The 22,568-nt window shown below is 48.4% G+C and overlaps 1 long non-coding RNA gene across 9 annotated transcripts in view; it reads left to right on the top strand.

Moving 5' to 3' along the window:
• Window positions 1-17,342, top strand: part of LOC148224095 (uncharacterized) — a 58,884-nt gene extending 41,542 nt beyond the window's left edge. For 3 of the 9 annotated variants that reach the window (XR_015803465.1, XR_015803464.1, XR_015803459.1), the window contains 6 exons: window positions 2,938-3,047; window positions 8,375-8,519; window positions 9,686-9,778; window positions 10,277-10,344; window positions 14,086-14,213; window positions 17,115-17,342. This is a non-coding gene — a long non-coding RNA (uncharacterized LOC148224095). Of the gene's footprint in view, window positions 1-1,137; window positions 1,364-2,937; window positions 3,159-8,374; window positions 8,520-9,685; window positions 9,779-10,276; window positions 10,345-14,085; window positions 14,214-17,114 lie in introns of all 9 variants that reach the window. The other 6 variants (XR_015803467.1, XR_015803466.1, XR_015803463.1 and 3 more) reach the window with 5 other exon arrangements.
• The last annotated feature ends 5,226 nt before the right edge of the window (window positions 17,343-22,568 follow it).

The raw sequence follows: 22,568 nt of genomic DNA, 5'->3' as shown, positions 1-22,568 counted from the left end.
GTAATTCAGCCATCTCAAAGAGATGTAGTAATTCAATATTTGTGTACTTGTGAAAGCCATGGTATTTCTAATAACTTTAAATTCAGCATTATTAAACCCCCTCTCTGAGGCTGTAACACTGGTGACTGCCAAACAAACGTGGTGTCTTGCAGCAGCCAGGCTGGGGGAGAGCTGTAAGACGTTGCCTAAAGAAATGTGTCACTCTCCCTCAGATCTGCGTTCAGCAGCTGTGGGGCCACCTGTGCAATCCACGTCTCTCTCACACCAAAACCCCCAAGAAATTGGGGGCAAAAATACTTGCCTGCCACTTAATATGGGTTCATTGACTTCCTGTCATAAGAGAAAGGGCTGAGTGTGGACTGTGTGAAGGATTTAAATTCAGAATACCTAAACTCCAGTTTTTCATTGACACCCTTCCCACCATCTGATACATGGCTGGTCCCTTCTGTGGCAAGAAGGCAACATAATGAACATTTCTTTGCAGCCATCAGAAAATTGTCACATAACACTGCTATTTCTCATCTGAACATGTACCTTGAAAATGACCTCTGGGGACAGGCTGGACACATGATGAGAAGATTGCTATCCCAGCCAAATAATACCCCAAAAGCTGTTCCACTGTCACCTCTATCAAAACCCTTCATTCTCTTCGCCAATTATAACAGCAGAATCTATCACTCTTTTCAATTTTCATTATATCAGGAATTTACTTTGCACATTTTCTTCCTCTCTGTAGTACTTTAAAACCATGTTTCATTAAAAGCTGTTCCTAGCATAACTGGGAGCAATTCACTTATAAAGTAGCTGCTGACAGGTGGATCCATTTATATCTTAGAGATGATGTGCTGGGCTTCTTATCTTGTCACCTGTGCCTGGTGTTTGAGGATTCATCTTTTGTGTTGGTGGCTCAGAAAGCCCCAGCCTCATAAGCTGCACCAAGTGTGTCATTCTGAGCTCTGGAGAAGTGATGGCTGCCAAAGGTTTGGAAAAAACGCCCTGGTTTGCCCTACTTCTCTCATCCATCAGCGTGCGGCGTCACTGGGGTAACATTTTCTGCAGAAATCAGAAAATATTGGCTTATTGCACATCCACTCTTCTCCTTTATTTCCCTGTTATTTCTTTTCTTCTATTATTTAGCCTGGAAGTCTGTGGGTACTTTGTGCAAATCACTTTTCAGGCCTGTGGCAAGAGACTGTGTCCCCTCCAAGGGGTTTACTGCCTCAGCACTGGCTCCCAGGGCCATCTGTCCATCCCCCTGTGCCAAAGGCACGGAGCAGAACCAAAGGACAGGAAATAAATGGTCACCTGCTATCCCAGGGTGCTGCAGGAGTGCACAGGTCCTTCCCTGGATTGTACATCACAGGTAATAATTAGAGAGTGAATTATAATGAACCTTTAAAATGAGGATAAATAACTTTTACCTAACACAGGAGAGAAGCTGGAGCTGGCAAAGGAAAAGAGAAGAAGTGAATGGCATGGAAAATGATGCTGGCAGGGAACTTCATAATGAGCAGAGGGAAAGATAATTTATATCAAGACCTGGGCACAGCAGGCACTGCAAGTGCAGGGTGTGAACTAAACCCGACCCTTTCCTCTCTTCACCTTTCTGAAAGGCTGCATTTCAGGAAGATGAAAAGGAAAATTAACTTTTGGCCCTAGAAGAAGCTGGAGGAGCAGGTGCCTGGGGCTGAAGCTGGTGTGGGTTGCACATCTCCTCGTGCTCAGGGTCAGGGTGCAATCCCATCCCTTTTGGCTGGGGGCCAGCCTGTGTTTCTCTAGGATGTGATGGAGCTCTGGGAGGTGCCAGTGGATTTGGTGTTTACCCTGGGGAGCACAAGGTGCTGGCACCAGTCAAACAGTGTCAAGCTTTGTGATGAGAAGCAAATTGGTTGGAGCTGGAATTGTTCCCGATGGGTGTTTTTAATTTCATTTTCCTGTGGAAAGATTATTGAAAAAGCTGTTCCAGGTACTCAGATCATGAATTCTGACAAGTTTAAAATTTATACTTGTTCTAAGGGAAGATCACATATGTTTCAAGCCTATATGCATAATATATTTTAATATTGCTAAGTCAGCTGTGACCTCCGCACAGAAATGGATGAGATGGAATGGCAGAAGCAAGACAGAAGAAGGAAAGTAAAGCTTAAAACAGCCTCATTAAAATGTATTTTTCTCAGTTTGGAAAAATAATGAGAGCCACTCCTTGATCCATTTTCCTGAAAGCAGTGATGAAATGCTTTAGAGGCCAGTTTCATTCTTATTAATAGTTTTTTTATTAAGAAGGATGAAAACTATCTAATGTGATAACTATGAAGGAATGCAGAGTCATTTTCATTATGACCATGAACATTTATTTGTGGCACAAAATTACCCTTGGGCAGGAAAGTCCCCTACTATTGCACACATACACCTGGTTCTTTCAGCTGTGGCTTCAAATAAACAAGTCCAAATACCACAGAGCCAAAACGATGTCATCATATTTCTGTCATTCTCCAGTGTAAACTCTAAGGTTCCTTTCATTAAAGACAGCAAATGTGTACTTGAGTCATTCCAAGGAATCACAGCTCTTCCACCTCCTTAAACTCTGAATTGATATCTGCAGAAAGCAATTTAATCCATCTTTTCTTCCCACCACACGCAATGGAAAGACAAAAATCGCAGTTTGAATTACATTAGCCTTCAGGTCTTCCTAAAGATAAATAATGTTGCCTGCAGGTTTACATTAGGGATTAAGTGTCTGCATTCTGAATAACTCTGGAAATAAATTAAATGAAGGGAGGCACAGCCCTTGGCTCTTTTTTCAGACTGCTTTTTTACACAGCACTTTTGTTTCACCTGTGTTTGAGGACAAAATATAAAACGTTTTCAGAAAATATCTTCCCTTGCCCTTCCCGTTTCCATTTCCTTAATATAAACATGAACTTTTTTTTTTTTCAGCCCTCTCAGAATGGTGAGGCTGACCAGTGATACTCCACATGGACCTGAGTGCTTTGTGGCTCACCTTGGGGTTCTCAGCTCTCCACAGAAGATCCATCCCCTCTTCTCTGGTGAGACACCTAATTCGGGCATCACTCAGTGACTGATTGCTGCAGCACAGGATGGTCCCCTCCTGCCTTGGGAAAATATTTCAAAGGTTAATTGTCAGTTCTGTGTTCAAGGTATAAATTTCTAAGTGCAGAGGTCTGAAGATCCAACTAACATATTCCCATTTTTCTTACACAAAAGATTGAATGAATTCTTGCAAGATAAAAGCTGTATTTATTTTTAGGACAGTAGTGCAGGTTCTGCTTTTAAAGCAGTTTGGACCATGTGGTCTTTCCCGATCTCCAGACTTTATCAGTGGAAAGGAAGGCACATGGTGAAGCAAGAAAATGTTTCCTTCCATACTGTTTAACTAGAGCAGGCAGCCATTTGTTTACATATGGTATATTTCTATCCTTGTATTTTTGTGTGTCCCCTAGAATCAGGAAGGCTAAGGACTGATTCCAAACATTTCACTCCCAGTTGGCTTTGATGTGGTTTTTTTTTCCTCCCCTTTGACTTTCCTTGGGTTTAGATGCTTGATTTGAATTATCCCTGTTTTGCTTCCCATTATGACTAAGTAGGCTTTTAATATAAACACCTGAGCACAAAAATCAAGATTAAGAAACTGTTCCGCTTGACTTGGAGCATTATGTCTCCTGAAATGGGACACTTGAGGTCTGGCATACCTCAGCTGTAGAAATCAGGTTCTGATAATTACAAATCCTATAGGAGATTTCAAAATTAATTGTGCTGCTTCTTAGTGAGGGTTGTGTAGTGTTTGACTGCCTGTTTCATTGAGCTTAGGCTGCTCTTAGGGTCCATGAGTCATACAAAAAAAAGGACAGCACCTAAAAAACAGTAAAAAATTGTGTGTGGTTTAGCAGCCTGCTTGGAAACAGAAAGCAGAATTCTATTTAGCTTTATGGCAGAGGAAGAGAGTTGGTTTCTGGTCTTTGAAAATATATATAGCTCTGATGTAGTATTCAAGGTAATAAGCAGTCCTGATTGCAGAAAAGAGTATTTGTAGGATATCTTTTCCTGGCTTTTTAAAACTTCCACTGGAAGACTTTTCCTTATGTAGCCTGCAGCCTGTCTTTGTTCTGTGACTGTTTCAGGTTGACAGGTGAGAACCAGCAATGGTGCACGTGTGTCTCTGCCAGGAGGGGCTGGCACCGGGAGAAAGGTGAAGGGACACCAATCCCGTTCCCTTCCCGCATTTGCATCACTCGCTGCTGCACGTGCCTTCCTCTTTGCTTGGCTCAGGCATTGATTCCTTTCCTTCCACAGGCAGAGCTGCAGCCATGGATTTCTGCCCAAAACACATGAAAGCACATTTGGTCACCCCTCCAGACCAACCCTTCTTCCAGAGGCGCCGGGGGCAGATGTCCCTGTGGGTACAGCAGGGGCTGGCACAGCCTCAGCAGAGGTTCCTGCTGGCACCTGTGTGGATGCATTGCTGTATTAGCCTGCAGGCTATGGGAACAGGCTGCTGCTGCTCCTCTGCGGTGTCACAGGCTATTCCTGACAGTGCCATGGGCTCTCTTTTCTGGCCTGCGTGGAAAAGTGACTGCTCTGTGGGCTAAGAAGGAACATCTCCTTAGACTTATCCCTTCAGGTTTGACAATGACAGCCTGCTAAGGGAGAACAGAAGGACTGAATAATGCAGAAAGCAGTTTGGCACATCTGGGAAAAACGCCTCTGTGTTTCTTTCCCTAAATGCTGCAGACAGGTGGGAACTGCAGCTGTCTGAAAAACTTATTTTTATTTCTATTTAGAATTTTGATTGTTTTTTTTAGATAATCCCCAAAGTGAGATTTTTCAGTTTTGAGGTAGTTCTGATTTGCAACAAATGCTATTTAAAAGACAGAGAGAGACCTACACTCTAAAGGGTAAAAAACAACTCCCTGAAAACACAGTTTGCTTAAAAATCCCCAGAATTAAGATGGGACCATAGCCTGACAGAGAGAGCCTTCCAGCAATACCTTCCAACATCCCCCTTGGCTGATGTGCCACAGGAACTGGGAGTCATCACATCTAGTGAGACTGTCACCCTTTACTTGGAAGGCCACAGTAACTTCAGTGCTCCTGGTTTTAATGGGATCGAGAGGGCACTGTCACCTGTCACCCCATAGGTGGTGGCCTGTCTTGAGGCTGAAGCTACATGAGGATTTCTGTTCTGTCCGTGTAACTACAAACTGTGGGTTAATATTGAAGTAAGTCTTAAAATTCTTAGAGCAGTGCACCCATATGGAGATAAATGACTTTAAATACACCTTGAAGCAATTGTGGAAATTTCTATGCTAAGAACTTATTCGTATGACATTGTTATTCATATGAAATTGTGATAAAGCTCTGAACATAAACTGGAATTTGAAAACCATGGCTTTTGGCTGCCTTTCAGGAAAGGCATTTTATTTTCACCCTGTGCTTGGTAATCCAAAATGAAAATCTAAGTGAGATCGAAGGGTAACTGCCATGTGCCATGTTGCATTGATTGTGGAAGTTATTTTACATAGTCCTGGGAATGCACAAGTTGCCATAATCTTTTCATGCTGTCATTTATAAAAATCTTGCCCAGGGAGGTGGCTGTGGGTAGATGCTGAGACTAATGCATGAGGCAGCTGCTCAGCTCGTACTGGCAGGAACACAAGCTGGATGGGCAGGGCTGTTTGCAAAGCTGGTGTCCTCACGTGGGTTTGCCACTGCTCCCTCAATTCTGCCTTCATCCCCTCTCCTTGAACTGTCTGACTTTGGGAAGTCTCTGCTTTGCTGCTTGTGCAAACTTACAGGGAGAAATAAATACCATTAGGTATTAATTGCTTAATCAGTTACCTTGTAGTTCTTGGCCTTGGGGTTGACTCTCTTGGCTTGTGCACAAGCCAGCCCCGAAGCTGGTATTAAAAATTATTCCCTCTGAGACACATGGGCCATCCTCCCAGGCATGCCTGTCCCTCATGTGCTGTGTGCCCATTGACAATTAAAACTGATTTTAAAATAAAATATAAACCAAGGGCACATAGGTACCTGTGGGAAACCATCCCTTTTCATGTTCCTGTGGTATGCAGGTGAATTTTTGTCTTTGAGCTTGTTGGGCTAAGGATAAATGGAGATTCTCTCCTTTCCTTGCTTTTTCTCCAAACAACAACAGAAAAATTGCTCCCTTGAATTCCAGTTCAAATTAATGGAAGTCTGGGGGAGAAGAAACAGACAAACAAACAAGGAAGTGTTTTATATTTGGGTTTTTCTTTCCATCTTGTGGCAGATGGGTTTGGTGTGTTTTACAGCTACCTTCTGAAATCAGTCTGTTATTTTGCCATTCCTTTGTACGAGAGTAGCAGTGCTGAATCTTTATCATATTGATCGTTCCACAGGCTTTCATCTGGTGCCTAGGATAATACACAGCGTTGTTATTGCATTATTATTTTTCATTTGTATCCTATTGATTTGCTGCCAGGAACTTACAGGTCAATTTGCAAAAAGATGGGCTATGATTTATTTTTTTCTAAAAGATTATGCCACAATGGGAATGCTTTTATAAGGCTGTCAGGTCTTTAGGTTTGTTTTTTCTCCTCTTAGGAGTGCAGCACATTCATAGATCAGTGGCAGGGTTCCACCTGGATTTACACCCAGAGTATCCACGGCTTTCACGTAATTCATATGGATAAGTGGCTGTACACAAGCCTACACTTAAAATTGGAATTTTACTCCTGAGCAACGGTTCTTCTGTCACTCCTCTGAAATAACCAAGTCAATGCAGTTACACCAATGTAAAAGAGAGGGGAGGAGGGGAGGACATAGTTTCTATGAGTGATCACAACAAGCACCAAGGTTTAGCATCCCCGGGTGACAGGTGCTAAAATACACATGACAAAGTGATTTTTGGTATGTATTTTCAGTTTGCCCTGGCAACATCAGTTTACTACCAAGTAGTAGTAATCCAGTTCTTAACAACTTTGTACACAGAATGCTCACCTTCGAAACAGAATCAGGACTCAAATTCTCCTCATCTTCATTTGACTTAGTGTTGTTAGATTGCAGCTAGTGGGAAAGCAAGGATTATAAAAGTATGTGAAATTGTGCTTTAATTCCTTCAGTACAAAACTCCTGCTACATAATTTACAAGGGGTTAGTTTTTAATTACTCCATGCAAAAATGTGTTAAGTGCAGTAGGCTGATGTACCCATCCACCGTGTTGTGTGCTATTACTTTTCCCTGGAACCCATCCAGGTAAATCAAACCTGCAGTGAGGGACTTCCTGTTCATGTTCTGTTTACTCTGTATTGAATTTTCCTGGCATCCTTTCAGCAGGAGCAATTTGACAAGGGAATTTTTTTATAGCACAGAGCACCTTTTGCTGCCACTGAAGATTTTCAGTTTTGGGACTGGTGTGATGTTTCATCCTGGTTTGTGGCATGGAATTGGATGGTGATGTTAAGCCATACTCTTACCAGCACAGGTCACTGGATTTACCTTCCCAGATTGGAAAATTTTATTCTAAATTATAGATCATTCATGGAGTTCAAAGTAAGACACAGCCCAAATAAATGCCTCACTCATAATGTCTCCTACAGCAAGATAATTACCAAGTAGCTGAACTGCTGCCCTTACCTTATAGGAGTATTTCAAAGAATGTTTTCCTTTGTTTTCTTCTCCTACTAGTCCAAGTTCTGCTTCACATTATGACACCATTAGGATATAACTGCATTAGACAGGAGTGAGGTCAAATGAGATTTCCTGCTTTAAGTGGAGGTGTGAAGTAACAAAATGTGCTGTGTCTGGCTGCTCAATGCCTGTTCAATCTAGCACAGCAGCATATATACAAACATATATATATACACACACATTATATATATAGCTTAATACTTCAGCATGTGTTTATTTTAATATTTGAGGAAAAAATACTGCCATGTTCCAAGACTTCTGGAAACTGTCTCAAGTACTCTTGTGCACTAAAGAGCTATCTACAGACACCACAAAAACATTGTTTCTTGATAGTGGTCATGACTGTTTTGAGATTCTTTTTGACAAATTGGAGAATTAATGAAGAATGCCAAATCCTTTCAGTAGTTACTAAGGAATCTTTGATTCTTACATGTTTTTATGTAAAAATATTTCTGAATATTAAATTTAGAACATCTGAGTTTTAGTTTCAAGATCTGTTCTCTTCTATATGAATCAAAGGTGTTACAAAAATGGTCAAAATCTTCTGTTTCAGTAGAGCTCAGTGAGTGTTTTTCTATCTGACAGCTCAACAAACACAAGGAGTTTCATGTTCTGCTTTAATATTAAATATTGCTTTATAAATCACAGTAACTGCTTTCCACCAAAACTGACTTCTGCTTTATTTCAGAGACCTGCCAAAGGAAAGCCTTGCATCTGTCAATAACTTGTGAAAAGTGATTCCTCATTTCTGAAATACCTACCAGGAATGGCAGATTTAGCAAGAGTTCCTAAGTTCCTCAGACAATTAGAAAATACCCCAAGCCTCTGCAACGGTGAGTATGGATATTTATTTCTCAATTTGGATTTCCTGATCGACTGAGACGTTCTGACTGCTACAATGACACTTTTAGAAGCTGGGATATTTGTAGGGAATGGATGAGCAGAACCCTGAAGTGAACTTAGTGCTGATAGTCTGCAGTGTGTGAGCAAACACATGCACAAAACCCAGCATTTCCGAGCTTCTTTTTAAATCTGGCAGCTAAACCAGATTTATATTTGCTTCACTCTTTGTGAAAATGTAAAAAGCAATGAAATATTAGTTACCTTAGTGTCTGTCTGTAAAAATTCTTCCTGGGTAATAAATAAATAATTGCATTGATGACTGTTTTTCCCAGCACTGTGCCTGAGTTAAGAGCTGGTTTGTGTCATAGCTCCTACACTGTTGTTGGGCAATTTCTCTGCTTGAGGCAGTGTTTGTGGTTCGGTGGAGCCCTGGCCACTGTCAGGTGGGTCAGCTCCTGCCAGGGCTGCTGCATCCTTGCCCAGCCAGCAGGTCACTGAAGGGTTACTGATGCACCATCTGTTGGCTTGGCTCTTGGAATGGGAATGATTTATGGCAGGAGCCCAAATGATGAATAAACTCAGCCCTGGGTTGGGGATAAACATATTTTATGAAGCTTCAACACAGTTACTTCGTGTTAGTTCCCCATAATAAGGAGCCTTTGGGGGCAATTTTGGCTGTAAGGCCCTCCTTTCTTTTTGCTAATTTATGGAAGTACATTGCAGAGCTCTGGCAAGCCCTCCCCTTTTGCACAGTGCTGTTCCAGAAGAAAAGCCTGAGCAAAATCCAGTTGCCCTTGTGCTCACTGGAGCCTTGGGGATCCGGGCTGTGCTCTCAGGTGCAGCAGCAAACACGACTTAGCATTATAACAACTCACCTCACCTGAGGTGCTGTGGCAGGACAGGGTAAAGCACACACCTGCAAAGGGGTTTGCTGCTGCAGAGAAGCCAGAATTCCATGCTAGATCAGATCAAGTGGGGTAAATGTCAACAGCCATAACCTTCAGGTGGGACTTGGAAATTCAGTCAGTGTATGCTGGACCATTCTAATTCTTCATGTCTTTTGATAACGAAATGCAAAGGATAGTAAATTATTATGTGATAATATAAATATTTTAAAAGTACCCCAAATTAATCTTTTTAATGTAATCTCTATTAGGAAGCAAGTGCAAATCCATTGTCACAACCTGGAAGTGATGAATGGATGCATTCCTGTGAGGAGGAATCAAAAAGGCAACTTCTGACTGTTGGGGTGAGTTTGAGTTTACACTGAAATTCAGCAGCATCAGGGCACTTGCAGCTGGGGCATCCTCAGGCTCTGCAATCTCACCATGTAGTGGGCTGGCTGTACAAATGGATTTCTTTTGATATTTCAGACTCCAAAATTGTTGCTCTTCCATGTTGATCTGAAATATGTTTACAAAATAAGTGTATAATATATGTGCAGTTTATATTGCAAGGTTTGGGGTTTGGTTTTCCCCTGGTTTTCCTTTCCAAACTATAAACTCTGTCAGAAGTCTTTTTTCTGCACAGTAGATTTTATCCAGCAAATTCAACTGCTGCAATTGCAGCTGAACTTGGTGGCCAAGTCCATTCTGACAGTGTCTGGTCTGGAATGCACAATCTCTTCTTGTTTCCCCCCAGAACATTCCCTACTCTCTTGGTATTACTCCTTTCATATGATCATGCTTTTCTTGAAACTAGAATAAATCCCAAAAAATCCCTTTTCTTTTTCCCTCTCTTTGGGCAGGATATCTTCCCAAGGATGATGTGTCACCACTTGAGGACTGATCTCACGAAGGACAAATCAATGCTGAAGTGAGTCCCAGCACTCCTTTTAACAATTAGCATTCCTGTTTCCCATGGCTCTTCCTTTTCAATAAGGTCTTAACACCTCAAGCCATTCCTGCATATTCCCTGCAGTATTTTACTATCTCAAGACAGACAAAGGGATCTTCAAAACTTTCTGAATTGGTTCGGAATGAGATAACAATTCACATTTTATCCCCAAAACACCACTCTAAAGGAAGTGTCTGATCTCCCATTTCTGAGTGACTCTAGAGCAGGACTTGGTGCCTTGTTGCATCCATTTAACACGAGGTACCTGGATGGACTCCAGGGCCTCGCAGTGGGGTATTACCATGTGCTGTACAGGTGCTGAGTCTGAATGATCTGATGATGTTAGACGCAGAAAATCTCTTACTGTCCATAATCCTTGTGACCTTTTCCTCTGTCACTCATTTCTCTGCACTCGGCAGAGGCCGGCATGTGGCTGATTTTATGGGTGGCCTGCTGCATGTCCTGGGATCAGCCTTAATGTGCTGTAATTCTTTATGCAGTCATTAAAGCACTCTCAGAGACCTCAGTCTTGGACTTCAGATGGTCATTGGAGGAGTTTTACAGAGGTTATTATCGTATTGCTGTGTCTCAAACTGCTCAGCAAGTGCAAGGCAGCAATTACAGAAAGGGCTACTTAGCATCCAGCCTGTACACAGGGAGGTGGGGAGAGAGGTTTCAGAGACATAATTCACCCATCCACCAGAGCACAATAAAACACCTTCTTTATTTCTGATTTTATTGGTTCTGTCTGCTCTCATCTGGTGCCTGAGCATTTTATCTGTTCATGCTGCTTTTTTCTAATGCAATAAAAAGAGCAGACAGGATTTTGCCCTTTATTTAAAATGTTTTGCCACATTTAGAGGTAAATCACAGCCACTTTTCTGTGCTGTATATTTTCAGACTCATCAGAGAGAGAAATGTTTTGATAGCAAGCGTGCTGTACAGGGTCCAGCCATGGTCAGACAGGAAAATCTTTTCCTACCACCCTACTTTTCTTTGCTCTGATATAAACCTGTCCCTCTCTCCACATCTCTGGGAGTCAAGGACCCATACTTCTTCATGCATAGTGAAGGAAAAAAGGAGAGGAAAGATCTGGCTCCCAGTCCCTCCACAAACAGAGCTTGAGTCATTTACATGAGGAATTCGGCGAGCAGGGATCTTTACTTTCAAGCAGATCTGTCTTTTCAGAAACAAGCTGACACTCTGGGCACCAAAACATCACAGGAACTACAACAAAAAGCAGTGTTCTGCCAAAGCTGCAGGCAGGAGTCTGTCAGGGAGAATGATGGAGCAACAAGAGTGGTGTTCTAACAGGCAAAGGAGGAAGAAAGAAAGAGTGAAAAGTGTGAGAAACTGGAAGAGACTTGAAGGGACATAGCGCTGTTTAATGGGGCAGAAACTGAGAGACAAGTGAACTACAGTGCAGGGTGATTTGCATTTTTCCAGGATGATTTGTAAAAGGTGAAAAGTTGTAGATGAAATGCTTTGATTCGCCTTTATCTCACTCTGCCTGTGCACTTGTGTCATTCATCTCATGTAATAACCTCCACTAAACAGTCAGAGACTGCAGCATAATTTTGGTGACCTTAAATTAAGGCAAAAAGCTGCAGTTCTGAAATTGAAGCTCGCAGTACCTAATTGGCCAAAGGGCAAAATAAAGAAGTTAAGATGAATGACAACTTTTTGTGTCACGTGAAAAATCAAGGCTCGTGTATCAGGGAACTTCAGTTAGATTAATGTAATTTCAGCCTGTGTATCAATCCTAGAGTTGCATTAAAATTAAACTCTCTGTTTCTAATTCTCATTCAGTGGAGCTTAGATGAACCTCAGATTTTAGTTGTTCCCATGAAGGCAGTTAGGGAATTGTTTTGTTTGCAAGGTGAAGTGCCTAAAATGGGAAACAGTGGTAGTTTTGGGGGCTCTTTCTGCTTGCTTTCCTTTTTATTCCTTTCTATTCAACATAGCAGAAATGCAATCTAATTGAGTAGCAGGAAGACAACCTACATTAAGTTAGTAAGTGAGGGAAAAAGAAGTGAATCTTTCAGGCTTTGAAGGAGCTGATACCAGGAGAAAAACTGTCTGCAGTACAAAGCCAAAAGTTATCAACTATCCTGAGAAATGTTTTCACAAATCAACAAAGAACATAAACTAGGCAAAAAAAAAAAGCACTGCTCTGGTGTGTCCCTAAGATGAGAAACTGGAAAGCTGTGAGTATAAAGCAAGTATGAGCTGGTTGTCAGTGCAATGTCAGCTTCCAGCAGAACAGGAATAACTCAGAAGTCTCAGGATGAGTCTCTGCTGCCTTGCACACTGCACAGTGTTTTAATCAAAGCCCAGAACGAGCAGTTTCCAGCCAGCCACAGAACACCACGTCAGCCATGCAGAAAGAGGATTGCAGCAGAAAAGGGGCTTCACCAGATCAAGCCAAGATCTAGAACTGGTACTGGACAAAGCTCAGCTTGAATAATTTTCTTACTTCCTTCTTTTGTCCTTTCACCCCAAATATGTTTAGCTTGTATTTTGCTTCAGCATGCTTCTATAAATTCTCAGAGGATCTATCTTGGAAGCACTTCCAGGATGGAAATGCTCTGACCTTTAGATGTTGATAGATGAGGTGCATATTCTCATGTTCTGTATTATTGACAATAATGGCAGTTCTTCCATTTTTTTGCAAACAGTGTAATTTTAACATATTTTTATGGCTTCATTATATAGTTGCCCTCCTATAAAATATAATATATATGCCAGTTTTTTTTATTCCAGGGATGTAAATGCAATACCACATATTGATAAACATATTATACCATTTAAACAAGTTTCTGCAATGTCACTCATCAAAAATGAGCAAGGCACAATACTCTGCAATATGAGGCTATTAATTTCTCCACAGAGGGAGAAGCACACACAGGGCATGACTGGCAAAGCAGCTCCTGTCTCCTGTGCTCAGAGGTGATTCCTTTTCCAGATCAGCTCTGTGCTGGACCTTGCCTTTGCAGATGTCGTGGCTGGTGCCACGTGATGTGTGGCAGCTTTGTAAGGGGGGGTGTCCTCTAATGAGGACTGCACAGCACTACCAGTCATCTCATTTAGCACTTGGACCAAATGTACAACCAAACTCCAGAGGTAGGAACCAGTTCTTTTTATTTCGTTGTTTGAGATTTTTTCCTTAGAGTGTCTTCAGGGAAGGAGGGGAGACAGACTTTTTACCTTTCTGTCTCTTTCCGTGGTATGTCACATCCATCCCTTCCATAGCTGAACTAGCAGCTCTGTGCTTTCTGAGAGGAATTCAACAGAAAAACGTTCAATCTTTTGTCCCCCTAGAAGTAGTACCTGTTTTGGAAGCAATCTGTCTCAAAATATTTCTGTAAATTTTTCCTTTTAGTTCTTGATCCTGCTCAGACACATGAGACTGACACAAAACCCCCTAAGTAACATCACCAGCCTCAGTGGAATGGCTGAACTCTCTAAACCCAACTTTGCACTATCACAGCATAATTACATTAAAATTATAGATATAATTTTGGCAGGTTCTAGGTCACTGGCTCTGAATCTTCCTGCTTAGGGCTAACCATAGCATTTCTCTGTATTTTCCTGTCACAGGGACTGATCACTCCATGCTTCCTAAGGGATCAGACACTTGTTCTCCACAGCTCCTTGCAGCTGAAGGTGCTTGCCCACACTGAGAGATCAGTGAGTGACACTGTGTTATGTTTCTATTAGCAGATACGCTGCTGTGATGGAAATTTCTGTTCCAACACACTTCCATATAGAGAAATAAAGAGGAAAGAAGGAAAAAGGAGTTAAAGGCCAGAAGGCAGCATTTAAATGCCAGTGTGGCAACCAAAGAGGTAAGGGAATGAAACACCGACAGAGGGAGGAGAGGAAGGTCACTGTCCCCAGGGACAGCAACACCAGATGGCCGCAAGCACAAATCAAGAATTCTGCAGACAGGAGTTTTACTCTTACCCTTTGGTACTTTTTTTTAGCATAATTTGCATTTCAGTTTATTTTCATGGCCATTGGAGGTTGGTAAAGGGCCAGACTGCCCTAAAGGGAGAACATTTGAATATGTACATACAGTGGGATATTCAGAGGTATTGTCAGCATCAAACCTACTCAGATCAGTTCTCTTTCCTGGGATGACAGCAGCAATAAAAGAGCCACCTGAGGATCTCTTCCACCTGAGATGCAAATACTGTCTCCCTTTCCTTGTGCAATCCTAAAGCTTGCAAATACATTTCCTAGATGGGGGTTGGACACTGCTTACACTTGGATTTAATTGCATTTCCATGCTGGGTCAAAACTTCCAGTGGCCAAGTGAGAACATTTTGGCTTTAAATAAGAAGAGACATTTCCTAGTGACTGTGATGAGCTGCTTCAGACACAAAACAAACAACTGCACATCTCTCCTGGCAAAAATAAAAGAACTGACCTTAATGGTGATTACCAGGGAATATGCCCAGATTTACACTTGAGACACTTGCATTTCCAGCCCTTTTTGCCTCCTACAGAAAAGCTGATGATGCACAAAGAGCAGTCAGGTAAACTGCTGTTCCTGTTAATGTTAGTTCTATATAATGAACCACCAGTATTCCACATTGTGTTTAACTTCACAACCTTTGGAGTTTTTCTGCCACTGCACTGCATTTATTTTCTGGACATACTCGATTTTGCTGGCACGGGACATAAAAATAATAAAGCTTACGATAGAAGAGCAGCAAACAAATGACATTTGTGCATTGTCCTTGAAAAATTAGGTGAGCCCCAGACTTACTTTTGGATTTATCTCTGCTGGTTGTACTCATGTGTTAGAGTGTTCCCAAAGAACCCTAAAGAAACAAATTCTCTGTTTAGCCTCCTATTTGTAGGCTAAAGGGGCAAAGAAGAATAAGATGAAATACCAGATTCAGTTGCTTAAAAAAACTGACAAACTTGTAGGAGAAAGATGTTTTCTACTACATTGTCGTAGACAAATAAAATTAAGATTTTTGTAAAAACTCACAACCTTAGTGGCCTCTGCCAGAAATGAGACAGACCCAGTAATCTTGAAGAAGTCATTCCTTCAGTCTTTCTAAACTCTGAAGACAAGTAAATTAACACAGAAATCAGACCTCTCACACACCCTACAGCCAACAGCTCCCAAAATTATGAAAACCTTTATTGATTCAGTTTATTGCAAATGCTGTCCTGAAGCAGAAAAGGTGACTCTGCACTTGTTTAGTATTTTTTACCTTTGACTGAGGTTTGGTTTTGCCTTGTGTGGTGTCGCTGAAGAGCAAGGGAGAGCACTAACCAGGCTTCCTTAATCCTGGAATGATAAAAGCTTGTTACTTGGGCAGGGACCAGTTCCCCCCTGGCTACAGCCTCGTGTCAGGCACAGGGCACAGAGCCACGCCAGGGGCTCCCCTGAGTCTCACTGACTACTCTGTTTATGGGCAACACTAGGGCTCATGCCCTTTGCTGATAACAACAACTAAAGATGACACATCTTGGGCACTGTCCCCTCCTTCCCCATAAATGGCCCCCCAGCATGGCCTGCAGCTCACAAAGTAACATTGCTGGAATCAGGCATCTCCAAAAGTGTTTCTAACAACACATTTCATCACTTCTTGTCACTTTTTATTCAGTGCAAGCATGAAAATTTCTGAGATGGGCAATGAAAAGCAATACATAAAATCCTAGACAAATGATCACAAATGGCCCTGCTGAGGAAGCAGATCCCATGTAATTGAATGGAGGTGGAATGTCATTCCTAACACATTAATTCTAACCACCAAAGCAGATCCTCATGTCACTGTGATACAGAGATGGAAAAATCACATGCTTGCCATTATTTAAAAGGAAAATAAGAAGCAGGAGGACAGGTGGGTAGGTGTGTTGTTAACTCTGTAGAACACAGTTAAAAAAACCAAAAACACAGCAGTTATTAAGCGTGCATTTGAGGACACACAACCATAGATACCTGCAGAACATTTACAAAGTGCTTGACAAATGGAAAGCTGGATGTTTTCCAGCAAGTGCCATGGGTGCTGTGCACCCAGGCCTGGAGCACCAGGGTCATCCATCTCCCTCAGGAGTCTGCCTTTCATCCTTGGAGTGTGCATCTTTTCATCCTTGAGTGTGCACCAGCACTTCAGATTGAGATAAGGTCAGCATTTAATAGGGGAAAATTATTTATTATTTACCCCCATTAAATATTGGCACCACCGTTCAACACATTCACTTGAAAGCAAGCACGAAGGGATTACAACAAAATCATCCCTGTACAGAACAGGAAACAAGTTTCTCCTGCTGATCTGGGCAGTCTCTAAACACAAGGAGCTGTAGTTTTTTTCCATTGCTGGTAGTGCAGCTGAAGAAATTCCTTAAACCTTCCCTGTTTTCCTTAGTTGTCTCTGATTTTCATAACCTCAAAATGGGCATATTCCTTGGAAAACAGCCAAAAAAGAACTGTAGTGGGTCCCAGACTGGGGGCTGCCCCTTCCAGGGGATTATGTGTCAGGTTTGTTAGAATTGCTAATTATTTAGGCACCTAATTGGCTTTGAGGAGTTCAACAGTGTGCCTGGGGAGAGTATTGATGAGTGGATCTGGCGAGATGGAAATCCAAGCACTGAACTGAGCCCTGTGCCCCAGATGTGCCCAGCTCCCTGTGCACTCCCTGCAGACCAGGGTAGATCAGATCCCTGGGGGGGAGGCTCTGCTTTCCTGCAGCCTTGGCAGAGGCCCTTTTCCCCTCTTTTCCCCCCAGGATGGAGTTTCAATTGACAGTGGTGAAGATCTGGTCCAGATGCTGCAGGTGTCTGCAGAGGAAAGGAGAGCTCCACAGCTGGGGCCACTGTGGCTGGTGGTAAAGGACCTACTTCTGGCTGTTCCTGATGCCGGGAAATTGACAGCTCTATGGGATGTGTTTGTTCCTAGGCCAGGGGCTTGGGGCTCTCTGTCACCATGTTTTATCGAATAAAGGTTGTGTGGCATTCTTGGGTTTGATGATGGTGTTTTATGGAACGCGCCAAGCCCAGATTCCCCGGGAAGCAGCAGTATGGGTTTCCCTGTGCCATGGACAGCCCCAGAGTGCAGCACAGAGAGAAGCCATTCCTAAGCCACTTCTGATGTTATAACCAAGTTTAAATTAGTATAAATGAGAAGTCCCGACTGAAACCAATGTAAAAGCAAGTTTTGTTTGGTCTTGAGATCCTCGTACTTCGTATGCAATACCTTAGGAGCCAGGAAAATGGCTCTGATGCCCCTCCCGATCCTGCTGCTGGCGTGGAGCTGCCGGCTGGGGTTCAGCCACCTCTGGGCTCACAGAGAGAGCCAGCGCTGCGCTTGGGGGCTCGGAACTGACACCGAGTCCTGCAGCTTTGGGCTCTGAGACCCTCGGCTCTGTTTTGAGAACTCAGAACCAGACTCCCGTGACCAGTTTTTGGCTTCACAAAGAGAGGCAGAGTGCAGCGTTGGGAGGGCTTGAAGTAAAGCCCAGATCCCGGCTTTGGTGTTCAAACCGGGCTCATTTGGCCCAGCGTCAGTCGCAGCCGCTCGGCTCTAGGGGCTGCCTTTGGCACAGCCCAGTCCCGGGCCCGCTCGGAACCAGCGACTCGGAACTGCCTTTGGGGCTGGCGGCGGAGCCCCGGTGCCGTCTGTGTTTGGGGGCTCGGCCCGGGACGGTGTCAGGGCTCGGAGCAGAGCCCGAACCCGCATTTGGGGCCACGGGCAGAGCCCAGAACCGCGCGTCGGGCTCAGCGCGGGACCCCGGGGGCTGCCCCGGCACCGGCAAAGCCCCGGGACCCGCGGCCGGAGCGGGAGCGGCAGCGCTGGACGCGGCTCCAGCGCCCGGCCCGGAGCGGCTCGTCCTGCACGGGGTGGCCCCGGTGCCGATCCCAACCCCAATCTCGTCCCGGTCCTCCGGTCCCGGACCCGCATCCGCCCACGGGGAGAGGCGGCACCGCCCGGGACCGCAGCCGGTACCGGCAGGACCCGGGCGCGCATCCCCGACCCGGCCCGGCCGAGAGCGCCCCCCTCGGGACGGGGCCCGACAGCGCAGAGCAAGGATCCGGGACAGCGGAACAGGGAAGGGACAGGAGAGGGACAGGGAAGGGGCGGGATGGGACAGGGGCAGGCACGGCTCAGGTGCTCGGGATGGGACAAGGGCGAGACAGAAGCGGGACAAGAGAGGGACATGGAAGGGGTGGGATGGGACAAGAGTGGAACAAGGGCGGTACCGGAGCGGGACATGGGCGATACCGGAGCGGAACAAGGGCGGTACCGGGGCGGGACAAGGGCGGTAGCGGAGCGGGACAAGGGCGGTACCGGGGCAGGACAAGGGCGGTACCGGAGCGGGACAAGGGCGGTACCGGGGCGGGGCGGGCCCGGCTCAGGTGCTCGGGACGGGGCGGGGCGGGCCCGGCTCAGGTGCGCGCGGCGGGGCCGGGCAGGTGCGCGGGGCCCCAGGGCGGCTGCGCGGGGCGGGGCCGAGGGCATTTAAGCCCCGGAAGTGGCGCCCGCCGCCATTTGCTCCCCGGCGCTCGGTGGGGTCGGCAGCGGCCGCTCCGGGCTCCCCGGCGGGGCCCAGGTGAGGTCTCCCCCTCTATCCCTCCTTCTTCTTCCTCCTACCCCTTACCCTGCTCCCTCTCCGCTCCTGAACTCCCCTTCCGTCCTCTCCTTGTCCCCCTAAACACCCGGCTCCCCCACTCTACCTCTTCTTGCTCCCCCTCCTACCCCTTACCCCCCCTCCCCTCCTGAATCTCTCCTTCCTTCCCTTCACTGCTCCCTTCTGTTTTCTTCCTGCACACCCCAACCCTCGGCTCTAGCCCTTCTTCCTCCTCCTTATCCATCTTCTCCCCATCCTACTCATCCCGACCCCCCCACCCCTCCTTCCTCCCCTCTTCTCTTCCCGGGCACCCAGCCCGACCCCACCATTCCCCCTCTGCCTTTCCTCTCTGCAGACCCCGACCCCGCTTCTATTCCTCTTTCTCCTTCTCCCTCCAGACTCTCTTCCCTCTGCCTCCTTCTATCCTGTGTCTTCCTCTATTCCCTCTCTCCCCTCCTGACCTCCACTCTACTCTCTCTATTCCCCCATTCCCCCTCTCTGTCTCTCTCTCCCCTCCTGACCTTAGATCTTAATCCTCTGCCTCCCTCTACTCTATTCCCCCATTCCCCGTCCTGACCTTTCCTCTTGCTCCCCTCTGCCCTCTCTCTATTCCCGCACTCGCTCTCTGTCCCCTTATTCCCCTCCCTGTTTCCCCGCATTCGCGGGGTTCGGGGCGCCGGATAATAAAGGCCCGAGGCCCGGAGCCGGCGCCCCTCCCTTGAGTCCCCCAAATGGGCCGGAGCCGCTCTGCGGCCCCCGCCAGCAGATTCCAACACTGCCCTACACTGCCGGGCTTCCGGCTTTCCCTCCATCACACTTGGGGGGGCGGGGGGTCGGGGTGGGCCCCCTCCTCCGGAGGGGGTCCTGGGGGGGTCGGTGGGAGGGAGGGAGGGAGGGGGGTCGGGGCGGGCCCCCTCGTGAGGAGGGGTCCGGATGGGCTCCCTCCTCAGGACGGGGCCCTGGGGGGGTGGGGGGGCTCCCTCCGGAGGAGGGGCCCCTGGGGGGGGGGCGGGGGGCGGGCCCCCTCCGGAGGGGGGGGCCCGGGGTGGGAGGGGCTGGGGGGGGTCAATCCCCCCTTAGCTCCTCTCACCCCGGGCCCTCCCCTCCGGACGGGCTCCGCCCCCTGAGCCCCTCCCCAGGACCCCCTCCTCCGGACGGGGCCCCGGGGGGAGGGTGGGGTGGGGGGGCCAGGAGGGAGGGAGACTGCGCTTGTTTGTAACAAAAATAAAATTACGGTTCAGAGTGACGTGACCCCCTCTGGTTCTCCCCCCACCCACCCACCCACCCCTCCCTCCCCCCCGGGGCCCCGTCCGGAGGAGGGGTCCTGGGGAGGGGCTCAGGGGGCGGAGCCCGTCCGGAGGGGAGGGCCCGGGGTGAGAGGAGCTAAGGGGGGATTGACCCCCCCCCCCAGCCCCTCCCACCCCGGACCCCCCCCTCCGGAGGGGGCCCGCCCCCCGCCCCCCCCCCAGGGGCCCCTCCTCCGGAGGGAGCCCCCCCACCCCCCCTCCCGACCCCCTCCCCTCCCTCCCTCCCACCGACCCCCCCAGGACCCCCTCCGGAGGAGGGGGCCCACCCCGACCCCCCGCCCCCCCAAGTGTGATGGAGGGAAAGCCGGAAGCCCGGCAGTGTAGGGCAGTGTTGGAATCTGCTGGCGGGGGCCGCAGAGCGGCTCCGGCCCATTTGGGGGACTCAAGGGAGGGGCGCCGGCTCCGGGCCTCGGGCCTTTATTATCCGGCGCCCCGAACCCCGCGAATGCGGGGAAACAGGGAGGGAAATAAGGGGACAGAGAGCGAGTGCGGGAATAGAGAGAGAGCAGAGGGGAGCAAGAGGGAAGGTCAGGACGGGAGACAGGGAAGACAGAGAGTAGAGGGAGGAAGAGTGGAGGTCAGGACGGGAGAGAGGGAATGAGGGAAGAGAGAGGCACAGGGAGGTCAGAAAGCCGGATCAGGAGAGGCGAGGCTGGAAAGAGGAGAAATAGAATCGGGGTCGGGGTGTGTAGGGAGGAAAGGAAGAGGGGGGTGGGGGGGTCGGGGTGCGTAGGATGGGGCAGGGAGAGGAAGAAAGTGGGGGCTCAGGAGACGAGAGGGAGCAAGGTAGAAAATGGAAGAAGGAGGGGTAGAGTGGAGGGTCGGGATGTGCAGGAAGGGGGGACAGGGGGAGACCAGGTGCAGAGGAGGAAGAGGAGAGCAAGGGGGCAGAGAAATGAGGGTTTTGCGGCGGACAGAGAGGAGAGAGGTAGCGGGGAGAAAGGAAAAGAGGAAAGAAGGGGTAGAAAGAAGCAGCGGTGGGAAGCCGAAGCTCCCGCGCCTCACCTGGGCCCCGCCGGGGAGCCCGGAGCGGCCGCTGCCGACCCCACCGAGCGCCGGGGAGCAAATGGCGGCGGGCGCCACTTCCGGGGCCTAAATGCCCTCGGCCCCGCCCCGCGCAGCCGCCCTGGGGCCCCGCGCACCTGCCCGGCCCCGCCGCGCGCACCTGAGCCGGGCCCGCCCCGCCCCGTCCCGAGCACCTGAGCCGGGCCCGCCCCGCTCCGGTACCGCCCTTGTCCCGCCCTTGTCCCGCCCCGGTACCGCCCTTGCCCCGCCCTTGTCCCATCCCGAGCACCTGAGCCGCCCCTGCCCCGCGCGGGGCCGCTCCCGTTGCCGGGCGGGGCCGGTGTCGGGCTCGCAGCCGGGCGGGGCCGGCACGGGGAGTGAGGCCGGGGCCCTGTCGTGCCCCGTGCCGCTGTCACCCTCCCTGTCCCGGCGTCACTCTCGGTGTCCCGGTGTCACCCTCCCTGTGCCGGTGCCGCGGGCAGGAGGAGCGGGCGGGGAGCGGGACAAGGGCGGTACCGGAGCGGGGCGGGCCCGTCCCCCTCCCGTCCCGCTCTGTCGGGCGCGGCGGCTCCGCGCAGGCACCGAGGAAAGGCTGGAAAGCCCCGGCCGGGGCCGCCCCGCCCCGTGTGCCCGGGTCCGCAGTGCCCGCACCGGGGTCCCGGAGCACCGCGACCGGGGAACCGCCCGGCCCGGGACAGACACCGCGGCTCCCGCTCCGCCTCCTGCCCCGGGAACCGCGGCGGGGGCTGGGCCCGAGCCCCCGAACCCCGGCCCCACGAGCCCCGCAAGGCTGCGCTGGCGGCTCGGCCCCCAGCACCGCATCGGCCCCGGGGAGAGGCCCCGCGAGTGTCCCGGCCGTGGAAGAGCCTCGGCCGCTGCTCCCAGCCCTGAACCCGCCCGTGAGCCCGGGGCCCAGCCCGGACAGCGCTCCGTGTTCCAAGCACTCGCACCCAGGATCTGGGGTCTGTCCCCAAAAGGCAGGATTTGGGCTTTGTGCTCGAGGCCTGGGCGAGCCTCGTTCTGCACTCCCGAAACGCAGCGCTCAAGTCCCTGCTTCACAGCCCTAGCCCTGGCCAGATGGGACTGGGCCCAAGTGCCAGCAATGCAGGACTTTGTTCCTGAGCCCTCCACACCTTCACCCCCACCAAAAAATCCCCACAGGACTTAAGACTCCGATTCTGAGACCAGAAAAATACCCAATTTATTAGTCTCAGTTCTGTGGACACTCCCAGAGATGGTGACAGGGAATGGACCTCTCAGACACGTTTGAGTCTGTTGTGAGAACTGCTCCAGACTAGCAAAA

The sequence above is a fragment of the Sturnus vulgaris genome, chromosome 4 (assembly GCF_052056855.1).
Source record: "Sturnus vulgaris isolate bStuVul1 chromosome 4, bStuVul1.hap1, whole genome shotgun sequence".
Lineage (NCBI taxonomy): Eukaryota > Metazoa > Chordata > Aves > Passeriformes > Sturnidae > Sturnus > Sturnus vulgaris.
The sequence above is the reverse complement of the archived record's forward strand: the minus strand, read 5'-3'. Positions and strand labels throughout refer to the sequence as shown.